Genomic DNA, 17,839 nt, shown 5'->3' on the forward strand with positions numbered 1-17,839 from the left:
GTTTGGGATCCAGAAAGGAGATGGCCATTGTACGTAGGATGTCAAGAAATGTAAAATCTGCCTGAGAAAATCTGGAGTATAGTAAACTGATGAATTTGTCAAGTATGAGCTTCTTTGGAGAGGTTAAACTGTCTAAAGATACTCAAATTTTGTGCTTAGCGTTGTTGAAAAATCAAGGTGGCATTTTATTCCAATATTCACTCTTTGCCACCACTCTAAACATATAGCCAAAAATGAAATTCCACATACCGAGGAAACTTAATGTTGTTGCATGAAATTTACAGTCAACACAAGGGTTTACAGTAGAGGCCAATCTAATGCTCTTGATAAGTGGCTTATAAAATAAGAAATCTGTTAGTGCAAAATTTATAAGAAAACATTTGTTTAATAACCATCACCTGTGTATGAAAGATGCATTAATCAGTGAACTGACCAGGGTGGCCGAGTGGTTAAGGCATTGGACTTAAGCTCTAATGGATATATATCCGCGTGGGCTAGAACTCTATTCCTGGTATGACTTTAACACTTGAAGTTAGACAAGGTTTCTCAAAACAGAGTGATGATTGAGCAAAAGGAAAGCTGTTGTTGTCCGATAGTATCGTCATATTTCTGCAATAACAGTGACCATCGCACTCTTAAGTTTATTGTTTTTATTATGAAAATAATCTCTTTTACATCAGATCATTATTTTACAGTAAGTTCCAAGCTTTATTCAAGAGGAAAGTTTAGGGATAAAGGGAAAGTTGATTTATTGAGATAAATATTCAAACTACAGTCCCAAAAGAAAAATTTGAGGCCAGAATAATAGGAGAAACTCAGAAATATATTGCAAGCCATTTGCATAAAACATTATCTACTAGAAGTTTGGGATCCAGAAAGGAGGTGGCCATTATACGTAGGATGTCAAGAAATGTAAAATCTGCCTGAGAAAATCTGGAGTCTGGTAAACTGATGAATTTGTCAAGCATGAGCTTCTTTGGAGAGGTTAAACTGTCTAAAGATACTCAAATTTTGTGCTTAGCGTTGTTGAAAAATCAAGGTGGCATTTTATTCCAATATTCACTTTTTGTCACCACTCTAAACATATAGCCAAAAATGAAATTCCACATACCGAGGAAACTTAATGTTGCTGCATGAAATTTACAGTAAACAGAAGGGTTTTTACAGTAGAGGCCAATCTAATGCTCTTGATAAGTGACTTATAAAATAAGAAATCTGTTAGTGCAAAATTTATAAGAAAACATTTGTTTAATAACCATCACCTGTGTATGAAAGATATATTACTCAATGAATTGGTCAGGATGGCAGAGTGGTTAAGGCGTTGGACTTAAGATCTAACGGATATGTATCCGTGTAGGTTTAGTCCCAATTCTTGTTATGACTTTTACTCTTGGAGTTAGACAAGGTTTCTCAAAAAGGAGTGATGATTGAGCAAAAGGAAATCTGTTATTGTCCGATAGTATCGTCATATTTCTACCATAACTGTGACCATCGCCCTCTTAAGTTTATCGTTTTGATTATGAAAATAATCTCTTTTACATCAGATCATGATTTTACAGTAAGTTCCAAGCTTTATCCAAGAGGAAAGTTTAGGGATAAAGGGAAAGTTGATTTATTGAGAAAAATATTCAAACTACAGTCCCCAAAAAAATATATGAGGTCAAAATAATATGAGAAACTCAGAAATATAATGCAAGCCATTTGCATAAAACATTATCTACTAGAAGCTTGGGATCCAGAAAGGAGATGGCCATTGTATGTAGGATGTCATGAAATGTAAAATCTGCATGAGAAAATCTGGAGTATGGTAAACTGATGAATTTGTCAAGTATGAGCTTCTTTGAAGAGGTTAAACTGTCTAAAAATACTCAAATTTTGCACTTAGTGTTGATGAAAAATCAAGGTGGCATTTTATTCCAATATTCACTCTTTGTCACCACTCTAAACATTTAGCCAAAAATGAAATTCTACATATCGAGGAAACTTAATGTTGTTGCATGAAATTTACAGTCAACAGAAGGGTTTACAGTAGAGGCCATTCTAATGCTCTTGATAAGTGGCTTATAAAATAAGAAATCTGTTAGTGCAAAATTTATAAGAAAACATTTGTTTAATAACCATCACCTGTGTATGAAAGATGCTTTATTCAGCGAATTGATCAGGATGGCCGAATGGTTAAGGCGTTGGATTTAAGATCCAATTGATATGTATCTGCATGGGTTCAAACCCAACTCCTGGTATGTGTTTTACACTTGAAGTTAAGACAAGGTTTCTCAAAACGGAGTGATGATTGAGCAAAAGGAAAGCTGTTATTGTCCGATAGTATCGTCATATTTCTACGATAACTGTGACCATCGCTCTCTTAAGTTTGTCGTTTTGATTATGAAAATAATCTCTTCTACATCAGATCATGATTTTACAGTAAGTTCCAAGCTTTATCCAAGAGGAAAGTTTAGGGATAAAGTGAAAGTTGCTTTATGGAGATAAATATTCAAACTACAGTCCCAAAAGAAACATATGAGGTCAGAATAATATGAGAAACTCAGAAATATAATGCAAGCCATTTGCATAAAATATTATCTACTAGATGTTTGGGATCCAGAGAGGAGATGGCCCTTGTGCGTAGGATGTCATGAAATGTAAAATCTGCCTGAGAAAATCCGTCGTATTGTAAAGTGATGAATTCGTCAAGTATGAGCTTCTTTGGAGAGGTTAAACTGTCTAAAGATACTCAAATTTTGCGCTTAGTGTTGTTGAAAAATCAAGGTGGCATTTTATTCCAATATTCACTCTTTGTCACCAATCTAAACATATAGCTAAAAATGAAATTCTACATAATGAGGAAACTTAATGTTGTTGCATGAAATTTACAGTTAACAGTAGGATTTACAATAGAGGCCAATCTAATGCTCTTGATAAGTGGCTTATAAAATAAGAAATCTCTTAGTGCAAACTTTATAAGATAGCAGCACTTGTTTAATACCCATCAGCTGTGCATGAAAGATATATATTTTTGCGAATTGATCAGGATTGCCGAGTAGTTAAGGCGTTGGACTTAAGATCCAATGTGTGGCATCTTGTTACCCGTGCTACTACTGCTAAATGAGACAGTTGTAGTGTGGTAATTGATTTGTTCCAATGTGTGTACTGAGTTAGGAGAAATAATACATTGCATTGTAAATTGTACTTTCCTGCCATCTGCTCGCCAATGAGTGTATGAAGTAATAATTAATCTCCACACAACAAGCTGCCATAGCAATGGCTGAGAGGAGCCACCTAGCTCAGGGCTCTCTGACTAAAGTACTGGTACAAACCAGTTGTGGGCGGTTCCTGCTGCCTCAGGAAGATTGAGGAGGGATATTATCCTCTTAGAGAAGAGCTTTCAATGCCAGTCTATGCTGCGGGGACATTTTTTCCTTACATAATCTCCTTTACAAAAAGAGTGAAGAGTCTTCTAGTCAGGAGATAGAATGCTGTACATGGACTGTCCTGCTCTCTGGTTATCCTGATCGCTTCTAACCAGGACCAGATCCACGTGGCTGCCATGCCACCGACTTTGCTGAAACCTACCCCCTGCAAGTGGGAACGGTGGGATAAAAACTTTGAGTACATCCACACTTTAGTGTGTTTCCACAGAGAGCCAATCTGTGAAGGTCCCTCCATCAGTTTAATATTTCTTGGACTGCGCATAGCATTTCCTGTACTATCAAGTGAAGAAAACTCGGCTACAGCCCCCATGAGAGGCCATAACAATGCTTGTCTCATGAGGAAAAAACTATTACTTTCATATGCACAATGTACTGTGAACTTTGCCTGTAAGAGAGATTGTACCCTGTTACCTCCTTCAGTAAAATTGATATGTTTACAAGTTCACCTGCGTGTCTGGCTGCTTGAGATTGCACAAACATCACGGGCACTCCCAAACCTGCACCGAGACACCACCGCTACAGGAGTGCCCTCGGTGGGTCCTATACCATCCACAAGTGCCATCTCCTGCTTTATAAATTGTTGTTGACACGAGGGAAGCGTTGAGGGGTCCATCGACCCACTTCAGCTACCGTGACATCATTATCTACTGCCAGTTAGACTACACACACCAGCTGGCCCTTCTGCAACATCTGGCGCCTCCCTAGTGGCCCACCACAATTTTTGGCGTCACGAACAGGATTCATCTGTGTGCCTATATCAGAGACCCTGTTCGATTGTGAGCAGTCACCTCAGCATCGATATCATGAGTGAACCCAGCAACTACAGCCAAGCTGGTGCTAGCATTCCTGCTGTGCCCATCGCTTGCAACATGCCGTTCTCTGTCCCATTTTATCCTGGGACACCCTGGTTGCCACGCTACAATCAGGTGCCGCACACCTTCAGGGACTTCCGTGACAAGTTGCTGGCTCTCTTTCTGTTTTACCCCCTCTCTCCAGAATAGCAAGTGCAGATCATGCTGGGTCAGCTTGAGGGTGCTGCTTCCAGGGAAGTTTGATCCTGGCTCCCAACATAGAAGAAAATGCCTGAGCAAATCCTTGCGAAACTGAAGGATGCTTTTGAGGTTACATCCATCTCTGAGGTCAAGATGAGATTTTTTGCAAGATGACAACAGCCAGATGAGACCCTACGGGTCTATGCTCTAGCCCTCCAAGAGGCTTTCTCCGCTGTTTACAGGTTGACCCCCATGAATGTGTGGACTCTGACAAAATCTTAATAGACCACTTTATAGAGGGGACGGGCTATGAATTGTCGCAGAGTCAACTCCGCATGTTTGCTGCACAACATCCCAGCTTCACCTTTGCAGACTTCAAGACCCTAGCCACCCGTATCCTCGGAAATGAATATGTACAGGGAAACTATGTCCCCTTTGCTCCTCTAGCTGCATCTATTCATGCTGCTCCTCCATCTTTCCAGGTGACATCGACAGGTACTATGCAAACTACACAAACTGCGCAGACTCCTGCTGTGGACTCCAAGGCATCCTTTGAGGCCCATGTAGATGACATTACCAGAGGACTCAAACAAGTCTCTCAACAGATCAAAAATCTGATTATTTCACCTTCGCGCTCCAGTGAGCAAGCCCAGGACAGAACTCTCTCTCCTGAGCCTCCACCCAGAAGTCTACCTCCAGGTAAAGCTGCTCACCGTAAGAGACTTTTCTGTCAGAACTGCCACAGATCTGGACACACCGAAGCCCAGTGCTATCAGTTAAACGGGCCACCCCCGAGGCTAAGGACTGTCCCTCTGGAGGAAGAAGAAAAGGTCCAGAGGGAGCATCCATGTGGGTGCCTCGCTTCATCTCGTCCTGCCCGCACAAAACTGTCCTGGTAAACGGTGTCCCTCTGGAAGCTCTAGTCGACACCAGCTCACAGGTAACTACTTTGCAAAAGCATGCATATCTTGAACTTTGGGACTTTAGTGACTTAAATAACCCTCCAGATGTCTGGATTAACATTATAGCTAGTAATGATCAACCCATACCTCACCAGGGTTACTGGGGCCCACTATTCATATTGGAGACATTAAGCTCCAAAAACAGGGTGTCATTGTAACTGATGTAGAGGATGAGGGTTTTGCTGTAATGGTTCTAGGCATGAATGTTCTTAGAAATTGTTTTCCAGAAGTGTTGTCTGCCTTGCATGCCTCTCTCCCTACAGCTATATCTTCTGATCAGCGGACCATTCAGTATGCCATCTGTGTGCTTGCCACCCAGCAGAAGTTTGCAAATAGCAAGGGTGAAATTTGTCATGTCCGCATCCGAGCTACCCGACTGGTGATTCTACAGCCCAGTTCAGAAACCATGGTATGGTGCCGTGCCGGACCAGGTATTGAAAATCAAGATTATTAGGCTCTCCTCGAACCAATCCTGCTAGAAGGACAACCATTAGTGAAAGCTGCTCGCAGTATTTTAACTGTCTCCAACGGAAGACTGCCAGTTCGACTGATTAACTTAAGTGACGCACCTGTTAACCTTCACAAATTTCATCCAGTAGCGCAGTTGTCTCAACTCTCACCAGAAGACATCATCTCAAGTGAAGTAACTGCTAATCAACATTCTACCCAATCTGCCCAAGACAGTAAGGAAGCTATTTCAGACCCCTGGTGGACTGAGCTGAATGTGGAAGATGCCACTACTCCAGTAGAGAGAATCAATGGAGTTCTGAACATTGCCAAATGTTATCATCAAGTATTCACTAAGCATCCATTGGATTTCGGTAAGACTAATCTGATTCAGCATCGAATCCTCACAGGTGATCATCCTCCCATCAAGTAGCGACATCATCCCATACCACCTGCAAAGTACCAGACTGTCAAGAAAATGCTTCAAGACATGAAAGAGGCTGATGTCATACGTGAAAGTCAAAGCCCTTGGGCCGAACCACTGGTCCTTGTGAAAAAAAAAGATGGCTCCATCCGTTTCTGCGTGGATTACAGCAAATTGAACAACATCACAAAACAAGGATGCCTACCCCTTGCCACAAATTGAAGAGTCCCTGACTGCTCTCGGATCTGCCTCCTACTTCTCTACTCTTGACTTAACCTGTGGATACTGGCAAGTTTCCATGGCGCCAGAAGACAGAGATAAGACTGCCTTTACCACATCAATGGGGCTTTTTGAATTTAACTTTATGCCTTTCGGGCTTTGCAATGCCCCTGCTACTTTCCAACGGCTAATGGAGAGATGTCTTGGCCACGAAAATTTTCAGAGTGTCCTCCTTTACCTTGATGATGTCATTGTCTATTCCCATGTAAAAATAACCTTGGCACTCAAAATATTTTTTGAAGCAGTGAAAATTTTATTGCAGTCCAAAAGTAAATATAAAACGTTTCGGTCATAATGACCTTCATCAGTTAACTGCAAGATGTAGAACAATGTGAGTACATGAATATAACAGTTGGTAACAAATACAATTACAATTTCAATTGCATGGATACAAGGGAGGGAAAACTTAACAGGGGTAAAGCATAAGGATTGTGACTGGGAAGGGGAGAGAAAAAGAGGGGTTGTTTGGGCAGAAAAGCGGATGGCTATCTGTGCTCAAATAGGTTTAGGCAGAGTACACCTACCAATGTCGAAATGTGACTAGGAATACTGATGTTCAATCAGTTAAGCAGGCAATGGTAAGGACCACCTATGGGTAAGGGGACTTATGAGCATACTATATGGCATCTATGGAGCATATGGAACAAACTGGTAGTAGCTGAGGACGTTACCTTAATATTTCTGAGACCTGGCAGGCTCCATAACGCGGTATCCACCGCTTGTTGTAGTGGCCATATGTGTGTGGAGGGATCTTTTATAGGGGGCGATTGCCATGCGCGCAGACGCTGTGTGGTGGCTGGGAGCGCGAGACAGGAAGTCGCTGGATGACGTCACCGGAAGTGGCGTATCTCCGCGCCGTTTGCGTTCCACGGTTGGTGTGCTTGCGTACCAGCAAACAGGAAGGAGTTGTAAGCGCTATTGAGGGTGATGGGGCGCTTTCCTGGAAAGAGGTATCGCTAAGACAGGCAACGGAGTGGTGAGGAGAGATGGTTGAGGAAGGGACCAAGGAGAGGGAGCATCTGTAACAGAGATAATGGTAAACAGCGTCATTAAATGATTTGTATATAGCACAACAGTAATAGCAGTTCCATAGGAGTGCTGCAATATGATACTCTTATAATATAAGCAGAGACAGTAAACACCAAATACCTTTTCTGAAATGTCACCATAATGGTGTTTCCCTCTGAGAAATAATAGAATATACATATGCATATTCATACATATACGTGTATAACAATACATATAAATACACCTGAATGTCCAGATTAGAGACCATTTGTAAACTAGGGAATGATTAGATGAAATGACTGCCTAGTTTATGGTTAGACACTTATCAAGTAAAAGAAAGGAGATCATATTCGCGGTTGAGTCCTTTAGGGGAAAGAGACTCTAGTTTGTGGATCCAATATGCCTCCCTCTGTTTGAGGAGGCGGATACGGTCACCTCCACGTCGCGGTTGTTGAATCTGTTCTAGAACCTGGAACCTTAGCTGAGATATGCTGTGTCCACTGTTGATGAAGTGGTGGGGGATGGGAAGTAGTAGATTCTTACACCGAATTGTGGACTTGTGTTTTGAGATTCTGTCCCTGATGGGTTGGGTGGTCTCCCCTATATATATCATACCGCACGGGCATTTGATCAGGTATACTACGAATGAACTCTCACAGGTAAAATAGCCCTTGATGCAGAATTTCTTTCCCGTGTAGGGATGGTGGATGGTGCTACCTTTCAGGACATTGCTACACTGCCTACATTGGAGGCATGGGAATGTTCCCATTTTTGGATTCTGAAGGAACCGTTGAATGGGTCCTTGTTTTGTGCTACCAATGTCTGCTCGAACTAGAGAATCTCTGAGGTTGCGAGCACGCTTGAAGCAGGGCATGAAGGGTTTTTGGAAACTGGTGATGGATGGATATCCTGTGCGGAGGATATTCCAGTGTTTATGGATTATTTTGTGTAGAGTATAGGCAAACGGGTGATACGTGTGGACAAATGGGATCCTGTCGGAATTGTCAGTGCGAGGCCTAAGGGACTCTACTTGTTGGGTTTGTAATGCGGATGGAGGATAACCTCTTGTAATGAACATGGAGCTCATTTCTTGTAACCTTTGTTGGCGGAGGACAGGGTCTGACACTATCCTTTCTACTCTCTTGAATTGGGATTTTGGAATGGATTTTTTGATATGTGTTGGGTGATTACTGGAGTAATGTAATAGTCCATTGTGGTCCGTGGGTTTTGAATATAAATCCGTAGTGAGGAAGCCCTTCTCGTCCTTACTAACAACAGTGTCCAAAAAACTCACTCTCTGATGGTCATGAGTGACAGTAAAACCTAAATCGGGCCACGCTGAATTTAGATGATTAAAGAAAGTGTCCAGTGTCTCTGGAGTACCATTCCAGATACAGAAAATGTCATCTATATATCTCTTCCAGAGTATAGAATGCGTCTGGAAGAGAGGGCTAGTGTAGACTTTCAGGCTCTCGAAGGCTGCCATGTAGCAATTAGCGTAAGGTGGTGCTACGTTCGAGCCCATTGCAGTGCCTTTGACCTGAAGATAGTACTTGTCCTAGAATAAAAAGTAATTTTTGTTGAGCACTATGGTCAGTAGGTCAATTGTTAGTTCAGTGAGTCTTGGGTCGATGTTAGATTCAATGAGGAGGGCCTTCACTGTATGAATGCCCTGGTCATGCGGTATTGAAGTGTAAATATTTTTTACGTCAAATGATACTAGTAAAGAAGTGGCGGGGACCTGTTGCAAGCCAGACAGTGTTTTTAGAAATGCGCCTGTGTCTAACAGGAAGGACGGGCTTCTTTGAGTCAAGGGTGTAATGATCTTTTCAAGAAATCTGGATAATGGGGAAAAGCCACCACACAGCGTCTGCACGCATGGCAATCGCCCCCTATAAAAAGATCCCTCCACACACATATGGCCACTACAACAAGCGGTGGATACCGCGTTATGGAGCCTGCCAGGTCTCAGAAATATTAAGGTAACGTCCTCAGCTACTACCAGTTTGTTCCATATGCTCCATAGATGCCATATAGTATGCTCATATGTCCCCTTACCCATAGGTGGTCCTTACCATTGCCTGCTTAACTGATTGAACATCAGTATTCCTAGTCACATTTCGACATTGGTAGGTGTACTCTGCCTAAACCTATTTGAGCACAGATAGCCATCCGCTTTTCTGCCCAAACAACCCCTCTTTTTCTCTCCCCTTCCCAGTCACAATCCTTATGCTTTACCCCTGTTAAGTTTTCCCTCCCTTGTATCCATGCAATTGAAATTGTAATTGTATTTGTTACCAACTGTTATATTCATGTACTCACATTGTTCTACATCTTGCAGTTAACTGATGAAGGTCATTATGACCGAAACGTTTTATATTTACTTTTGGACTGCAATAAAATTTTCACTGCTTCGAAAAATATTTTGAGTGCCAAGGTTATTTTTACATAGCAACGGGTTCGGCCCCTACTTGAGCACCATTTGGCAGCAGTGCAGCGATTCTTTTGTATTGTCTATTCCCAGACATATGAAGACCACATTCATCATCTGTCTGAAGTCTTCAAGGTACTAAGCCAACATGGCCTGAAAATCAAGCCCTCCAAATGCCACTTGCTAAAACCACGAGTCAACTACCTTGGACGGAAGTGCGGAAGGGGTACAATCTGACCCCAACAAAATTGCTGCAGTTCAGAACTGGAGAACGCCTACTACCGTCAAAGAAGTCTGAAGCTTTTTGGGATTTGCAGGCTACTATTGCCACTTTATTCCTCACTTTCCTCAAGTGTCTGAACCACTTACTGAGTTGCTATGGAGATGGCCCAAGGAAAACTACAACCAAAGGCTTCCAGTAGACTAGACAAATCGTCAAGAACAAGCATTCCAAACACTGAAAGCATTACTTACCCAGCCACCTATCCTGGCCTATCCTGATTACACTCAGCCATTCCTTTTGTATACAGATGCTAGCCTCCAAGGGCTAGATGCTGTTTTGTCCCAGGTCCAGGACAACAAGGAGCGCGTGATTGCTTACGCCAGCCGCAGCCTAAGAGGAACTAAGAAGAATGACAGCAACTACAGTTCATTCAAGCTTGAACTGCTTGCACTTGTCTGGGCTGTTACAGAAAAATTCAAGGATTATCTGACTGCCACGCCCTTTACTGTCTACACAGACAATAATCCGCTAGTGCACCTGGATACTACCCGGTTATGAGCCATGGAACAACGGTGGGCTTCACGCCTAGCGAACTGCAAATTCACAGTCAAACACCGCAGTGGCAAATCAAATGTCAATGCTGATGCATTGTCCCGGCTACCTGTTGGAGAAGAACCACCCCGAGATGACATCTGGGAAGAGGTAGAAATGCCTCCTTTCTACTCAAGGTTTGCCCAACAGAGTTCCATCACTGCCTCTGCTGAAAAGGGAGAATCTCATTCCAAGCCACCTGCTGAACCTCTTCAAGAACCTTCCCTGTGGAAGAAATTACAGAAGAGAGCAGAGTCCTGGGAGAACTCCATGACTTCTTTACTACTGGAAGAGTTCCAACCCGGCTACGACAAGCTCATCCTGATGTGGAACTTACCCGCCTCTGGAGACAGAGAAAACACCTATTTGTCCAGAAAGGGCTCATAATAAGAAACACTTTGGAACCTGTATCAGGCGACAGACTTCACCAAATATTCATTCCCAAGAGAGATGCACGGGTCATCCTTGAAGCCTATCATGATTGCTCTGGCCATTTCGATGTCCAGAAAACTGAAACTACCATCCACCGAAGGTTCTACTGGGTCGGTATGAGAGGAGACATTGAAAGTTGGAGCCGAGAATGTCCCTCATGTAACATCACAAAAGATGGATGCAGAGATCAAAAAGCGCCCCTAAACCCTATCAAGTCACAAAATCCAGAAGAAATTGTTGCTCTTGATCATGTGAAATTGGGCCCAACTTGCTCTGGCTTTATATATGCCCTCACAATGGTGGACCATTACACAAAGCTTGCCGCTATTGCTCCTGTCCAAGATCTTACAGCCAAAACTGCAGCTGAAGTCTTCTATACCGAACTCATCCAACACTATGGATGTCCAGACCACATCCTCACTGATCGCGGACCTGCCTTTGAATCTCAACTTTTCCATGAGCTGTGCAAGTACAGAGATTGCAAGAAACTGCGTACCACTGCTTACCATCCACAAGGTTATGGACTATGTGAAAGAATGAACCAAGTCATCATCAGTATGCTGCGCACTGCTTCTGCCACCAAGGGAACTGAGTGGCCTGAGATTCTGAAAGATCTTGTCCACATCTGCAATAACACCACCCATTGCTCAACTGGTCATACTCCATCTTATCTGATGTTCTGCCGACAAGGCCAGTTGCCTTCAGACTTGGCCCTAGGTCTACAAGTACCTGACACCATTAATCCTTTTCCACAAACAGACTGGGTGATTGAACACCGCAGACGCATGGCGGAAGCCAAGGAAATTGTTGATTCTCGCATGGAAGAAGCACGAAGAAGACAACAAGAAGACTATAATCAACATGCCCATGCCAAACCCCTACAAATTGGCGACTGAGTCTAGCTCTGAAACAACCATCAGACTGGAAAATTGGATCCACTTTGGGAAGTTGCTATACTCTTTCCATCGTCTCATGTGTACGAGATATCTAAAATTGGTTGGAAACCCCAGGCGGTACACAGAAACCGCCTAAAACTGTGTCTCAAGGAAGAACTCCTGAGAGAGTGGCTACTTCCCAAGTCAACTTTGATTGGAACACAGAATGCTCCAGATTCATCATTAAGACTGCCGAGCCTCGTTGAACTTATCTTCGCTCCACAATTTGCGTTTCCTGGCTATTGTCAGTTCATTCCTACCTCAACAGAGAATACTTTTCTTGCACCTGAAGAAACCACAGAACCTGAACTAATCTCCAGCCAATGGACAGTACCTTTGAGGCGCTCTGAGTGGAGTACCAAAGGTATCCTACCTGCTAGGTACAGGGACTAGTTACTTCACCATATATCCTTCCTGAATGATATGCCCTCTTGGCATTTATATACGAAGATTTACCAGATTAATATGTGTTCTTTTTCTAGTTAATATAACAGTTCAAGGGCTGTGCCTGGCTCACAAAGCCAAGAAATTGTAAACTTCATTATAGTTATTGCTAAGAATGTTGTTTATTCTCATGTTTATCTACTATTGCATATTTCCTAGGTAAGGACATTTTCATCAAATGCCTTGAGACTCTACTCCCAACAATATTTCTGAATATTTTTCATATTCATATCCTATGTAGGTTTTACTAGTAATTATTCCATTTTGCCATACACTTGTGTATAGCACTTTTTTCCTCTGTATCCCTAACTTTGTCATTTGTACAAGGCTTCACCCTCCAACTGTTCGCCGAGGACGGCTTTTCTTAAGAGGGGGAGTATGTGGCATCCCGGTACCCGTTCTACTACTGCTAAATGAGACAGTTGTAGTGTTGTATTAGATTTGTTCTGTTGTGTGTACTGAGTTAGGAGATATAACACATTGAATTGTAAATTGTACTTTCTTGCATTGTAAATTGTACTTTCCTGCTATCTGGTCGCCAATGTGTGTATGAAGTAATGATTAATCTCCACACAACAAGCTGGCATAGTAACGGCTGGGAGGAGTCTCCTAGATCAGGGCTCTCTGACTAAAGCACTGGTACAAACCAGTTGTGGGCGGTTCCTGCTGCCTCAGGAAGATTGAGGAGGGATATTATCCTCTTAGAGAAGAGCTTTCAATGCCAGTCTATGCTGCGGGGACATTTTTTCCTCACATAATCTCCTTTACAAAAAGAGTGAAGAGTCTTCTAGTCAGGAGATAGAATGCTGTACATGGACTCTCCTGCTCTCGGGTTATCCTTATCGCTTCTAGCCAGGACCAGATCCAAGTGGCTGCCACGCCACCAACTTTGCTTAAACCTACCCCCTGCAAGAGGGAATGGTGTGATAAAAACTGTGAGTACATCCACACTTCAGTGTGTTTCCACAGAGAGCCAATCTGTGAAGGTCCCTCCATCAGTTTAATATTTCTTGGACTGCGCATATAATTTCCTCTACTAGCAAGTGAAGAGAACTCTGCTCCAGCCGCCCTGAGAGGCCATAACAATGCTTGTCTGATGAGGGGAAAACTATTACTTTCATATGCACAATATACTGTGAACATTGCCTGTAAGAGAGACTGTACCCTGTTACCTCATTCAGTAAAATTGATATGTTTACAAGTTCACCTGCGAGTCTGGCTACTTGAGATTGCACAAACATCACGGGCACTCCAAAACCTGCACCCAGACACCACCGCTACAGGAGTGCCCCCGGGGGGTCCTATACCATCCACAAGTGCCACCTCCCGCTTTTGAAATTGTTGTGGACACGAGGGAAGCGTTGAAGGGTCCAGCGACCCACTCAGATGGCCGAGTGGTAAAGGCATTGGATTAAGCTCCAATGGATATGTATTCACATGGGTTCAAACCTGGTATGAATTCTACACTTGAAATTCAACAAGGTTTCTCAAAACCAAGTGAAGTTTGAGCAACAAGAATGTTCTTAATGCCTGATAGCATCATCATAATCCTACAGTAACTGTCACCATCACCCTCTTATGTTTATCATTATGAAATAATCTCTTTTACATCAGATCATGATTTTACAGTAAGTTCCAAGCTTTATCCAAGAGGAAAGTTTAGGGATAAAGGGAAAGTTGATTTATTGAGATAAGTATTCAAACTACAGTCCCAAAAGAAACATATGAGGTCAGAATAATATGAGAAACTCAGAAATATAATGCAAGCCATTTGAATAAAACATTATCTATTAGAAGTTTAGCATCCAGAAAGGAGATGGCCATTGTACGTAGGATGTCAAGAAATGTAAAATCAGCCTGAGAAAATCTGGAGTATGGTAAACTGATGAATTTGTCAACTCTGAGTTTCTTTAGAGAGGTTAAACTGTCTAAAGAAACTCAAATTTTGCGCGTAGTGTTGTTGAAAAATAAGGTGGCATTTTATTCCAATATTCACTGTTTGTCACCACGCTAAACATATAGCGAAAAATGAAATTCTATATACTGATGAAACTACCTGGATCAGCCTGTGCTTCTGCCATGCGGTCAAAAGCCAACAAAAAAACACACTTCCGGTTTCCAAAGCTAGTGTGCACAAGTGTGCAGGACCTTCCTGGTGTGTCTTGTCATCAATCATATGATGTACCACATGTTTCTAGGCAAAACCTCCAGGACCAAGCAAGCGAGCTCTACAGGACCTTCCTCATGAAGCACAGTTGTACTTACTAGCCTTGGAAACAGGAAGTGGTTTTTTTTCTGTTGGCTTTTGACTGCTTGACAGGAAAACACAAATTCTGATTGCATATCGGTGAAATCGGGTCACATGGGGCTCCTAACAGAGTATTTAGTTGGACAAAGTGAACATTGTTTCTTGCCACATTATTCTGACAAACAGCAGGATGGGCCGTGGACTTTTAACATTGAACCTATACAATGCATGCATATGTCCTCCCCTGATGATGACCAATTAGGACAAACGCAGAGCTATCTAGGGCAAGTCCAGCTAAGGGAAATCTGTGAACTGCCATTGTGAGGGCAGGAGTTATGGGGCTTTTAGGGCCAATCTTAGTGATCCATGGGGCCAAAAGGTCCTAATGCTCCCATCTTTGCCCTTTCCAGACCTGATGAGGATATTGGTCTCTGATGCACCGGATGAGGAGGAATCTTTTTGGTTGCGTGGCGGACAACAACACTAGGTGATAGCTTTCCATTGTTTTCATCCAAGTGTAAATGTTGGTATTTTCTTGTGTACTTCATGTGTACTGTATATGACCATTGTCATTTCCAGATATTCTTCTGCCGATTATGTACTCACAGTTCTATTTCATATACATATGACGCGCCCCCTGGGCCTGTGTTGTGCAGGTAATACCCAGAGCCGGATCGCTGGGGGTTGTAGTCTCCGTGGCGCTGACCCGGTCCGTGCCCAGGGTGGTCAATTCAGTGGCAGTCTTATTAGTGAGATAATAGTCCGACTACGCCACCCGTGGATTGCGGTCAGTGGGGAACGCCGCTGCAAGGCAGACCGCTGAGGCCGGTGTTGTGTGTGCACCTAAGAACGGGATGACTCCCCACGGGAGGAGTATAGCCTCAGGGCAGTTAGTGTGGATGATGGGAGTGATGGTGCACGAGCGCAGCAGGAATAACTCAGAGTCCGTGCAGTGCAGTTCAGGGTCTTTACTGATGTTATAAAGCAGACCTTCCCGGGAGTACTGGCTAGCAGTAGAGGCCTGGTCAGTCTGAGAGCTAGCAGGATCTCCCCTGGCCAGGTGGAGTTGTAGGCCTCCCCGTCTATCTGTACTCTTTCCTGGCTACCTTGCTGTGTGCGGGTAGAATTAGCCCACGTCCCTGAGTATACCGTGTGGTGCTCACCCGTATGGCCGGTGACTTGGGGCCTTCTGTTAGCCTCCGCTTCACGATGGCGGTGCTGGTCCCTTGCTTGTGACCGTGCCTCCGGGCTTCTCTGGCCAGAGGACATGGAATCCCCTGCCGGTTGGATTCTGATGCTGGACCTGGATGTCCCCACAGCCTCGGACTCCGTGTCCGGTCTTAATGTCTTCAGCCAGGGCGAGCTATCTAGCTTCCAGCCCCTAGCACTCGCTCCTGCTCCTACAGAGCTCCTTGCTGACACTTTCCCTATGTCTGGAACTGTCTCCAGGCTCTGACTCACCTAATCCCGCCCCAGACCCAGTTTATAAGGGCAGATTCCTCCCCTCCCAGGTCTGGGCGGGCGGTGTTGCATGCTTAGGGCTCCTGACCAGAGAAACCTCCCACTTGCTCTCAGATGTAATATTTCTATTACTGTGGTAACCAGACCCCTGGGGTGCCACATTCTCCCCTAGTAAAATTTAGTACTCCGGGACTAAACATATTTTTAAAGAAACATAAATGCAGGGTATAACAATAACAAGACAACATGAAAAAGTACATTTTGTGGTCACGGCGTTTCCGTGACCGGGTGTCCATATCACCCAAGGTGAAGTTTTAAGCGAGGTAGGGGACCTGTCCAAAGAAAACCCCTTGTGTTGGCCTTGGGCGTGGCTGCAAGGCTGAAGATAGCTACTTTGGACCGCAAGGAGGCCACGCCAGACAGGTTCTCTCTTCCGCGGCCGTCTTCGCAAGAGGCACAATGTGCAACTATCTACAAGAATTGTTCCGGTTATCCAGCGTCCATAACCTGTTAGTCCATAGAAATCTGCAGGGTAACTGAGAAACATAATTAATAACAGGCAACAACAAAAACCGTAAACATTTTCAAGAAACAGGTAAATTTACAGTGCATTACTTTATATTCTCCAGCGAGCGGGCATCTGACCTCTAGTGACTCTAGTGGACCTATGGAGCTCACTAACTGGTCCTGCACTACAGGGTGTAGGAGGTGTTATGGGTAAGCTGGGCAGCTGTCTGCGTACTCTTTGGCTCACTAGGGGCACGGCAGGCTCACTACTAGCAGAGGGTTGATCCTCCTGCGTTGCTGGTGTGGACTCTTCTGCCTCCTGGGCCGGCTGCTCTTCCAGCTCTACCTGGTCTTCTGTAGGCACTTGAGGGGCTGGCTGGAGAAAGGTGAGGACGGGCACCACGATAGCGTTGTTTACTTGTGTCCAGGACCGGGGAAAGTCTCCGAGTACTGTGCTGATCATTTTCTCCTTTTCCTCTACGGGTTGAGGGTCTTCCTGATCTTCATCCGTGCTTTGCAACTTCTCGGGGCACTTTTTCAGGTGGTCTCTGGAGACAGTGGCTGTGGTCTCTCCTCCATCCTTGCTGATGACGTACACCTTTGGATTATTGTGGCTTGAGGGCAGTACGGTGTACGGGTCCTTTTCCCACTGGTCGTCCAACTTATGGAGCCGCCTTTTTCTTTTCAAGACCTGCTCTCCAGGTACCAGGGGAACAGCGGGAGCATGTTGGTTATAAGTCCTCTCCTGCCTTTCTCTTGATTGACAGAGGCTTTGCTCGACACTCTCCTGTACTTTCCGGTACTGCTGCTGCCGTTCTGTATCCCAGTCTGCCTCTGGCGAGGAGTCCTCGGGTGTCAAGACTCCCATATCCAGGTCAACAGGCAGCTTACCAGGTCTTGCTCGCATTAGGTAAGCTGGGGTACAGTTGGTGGAACCTACCGGGATGTGGTTATACAGGTCCACCAGATCGGGCAGTTTCTCAGGCCACAGACTGCGTTCTTCCAGGGGCAATGTTTTTAGCAGATC

The sequence above is a fragment of the Phyllobates terribilis genome, unplaced genomic scaffold (assembly GCF_046119375.1).
Source record: "Phyllobates terribilis strain yellow unplaced genomic scaffold, ASM4611937v1 Scaffold_3__8_contigs__length_932513732, whole genome shotgun sequence".
NCBI lineage: Eukaryota > Metazoa > Chordata > Amphibia > Anura > Dendrobatidae > Phyllobates > Phyllobates terribilis.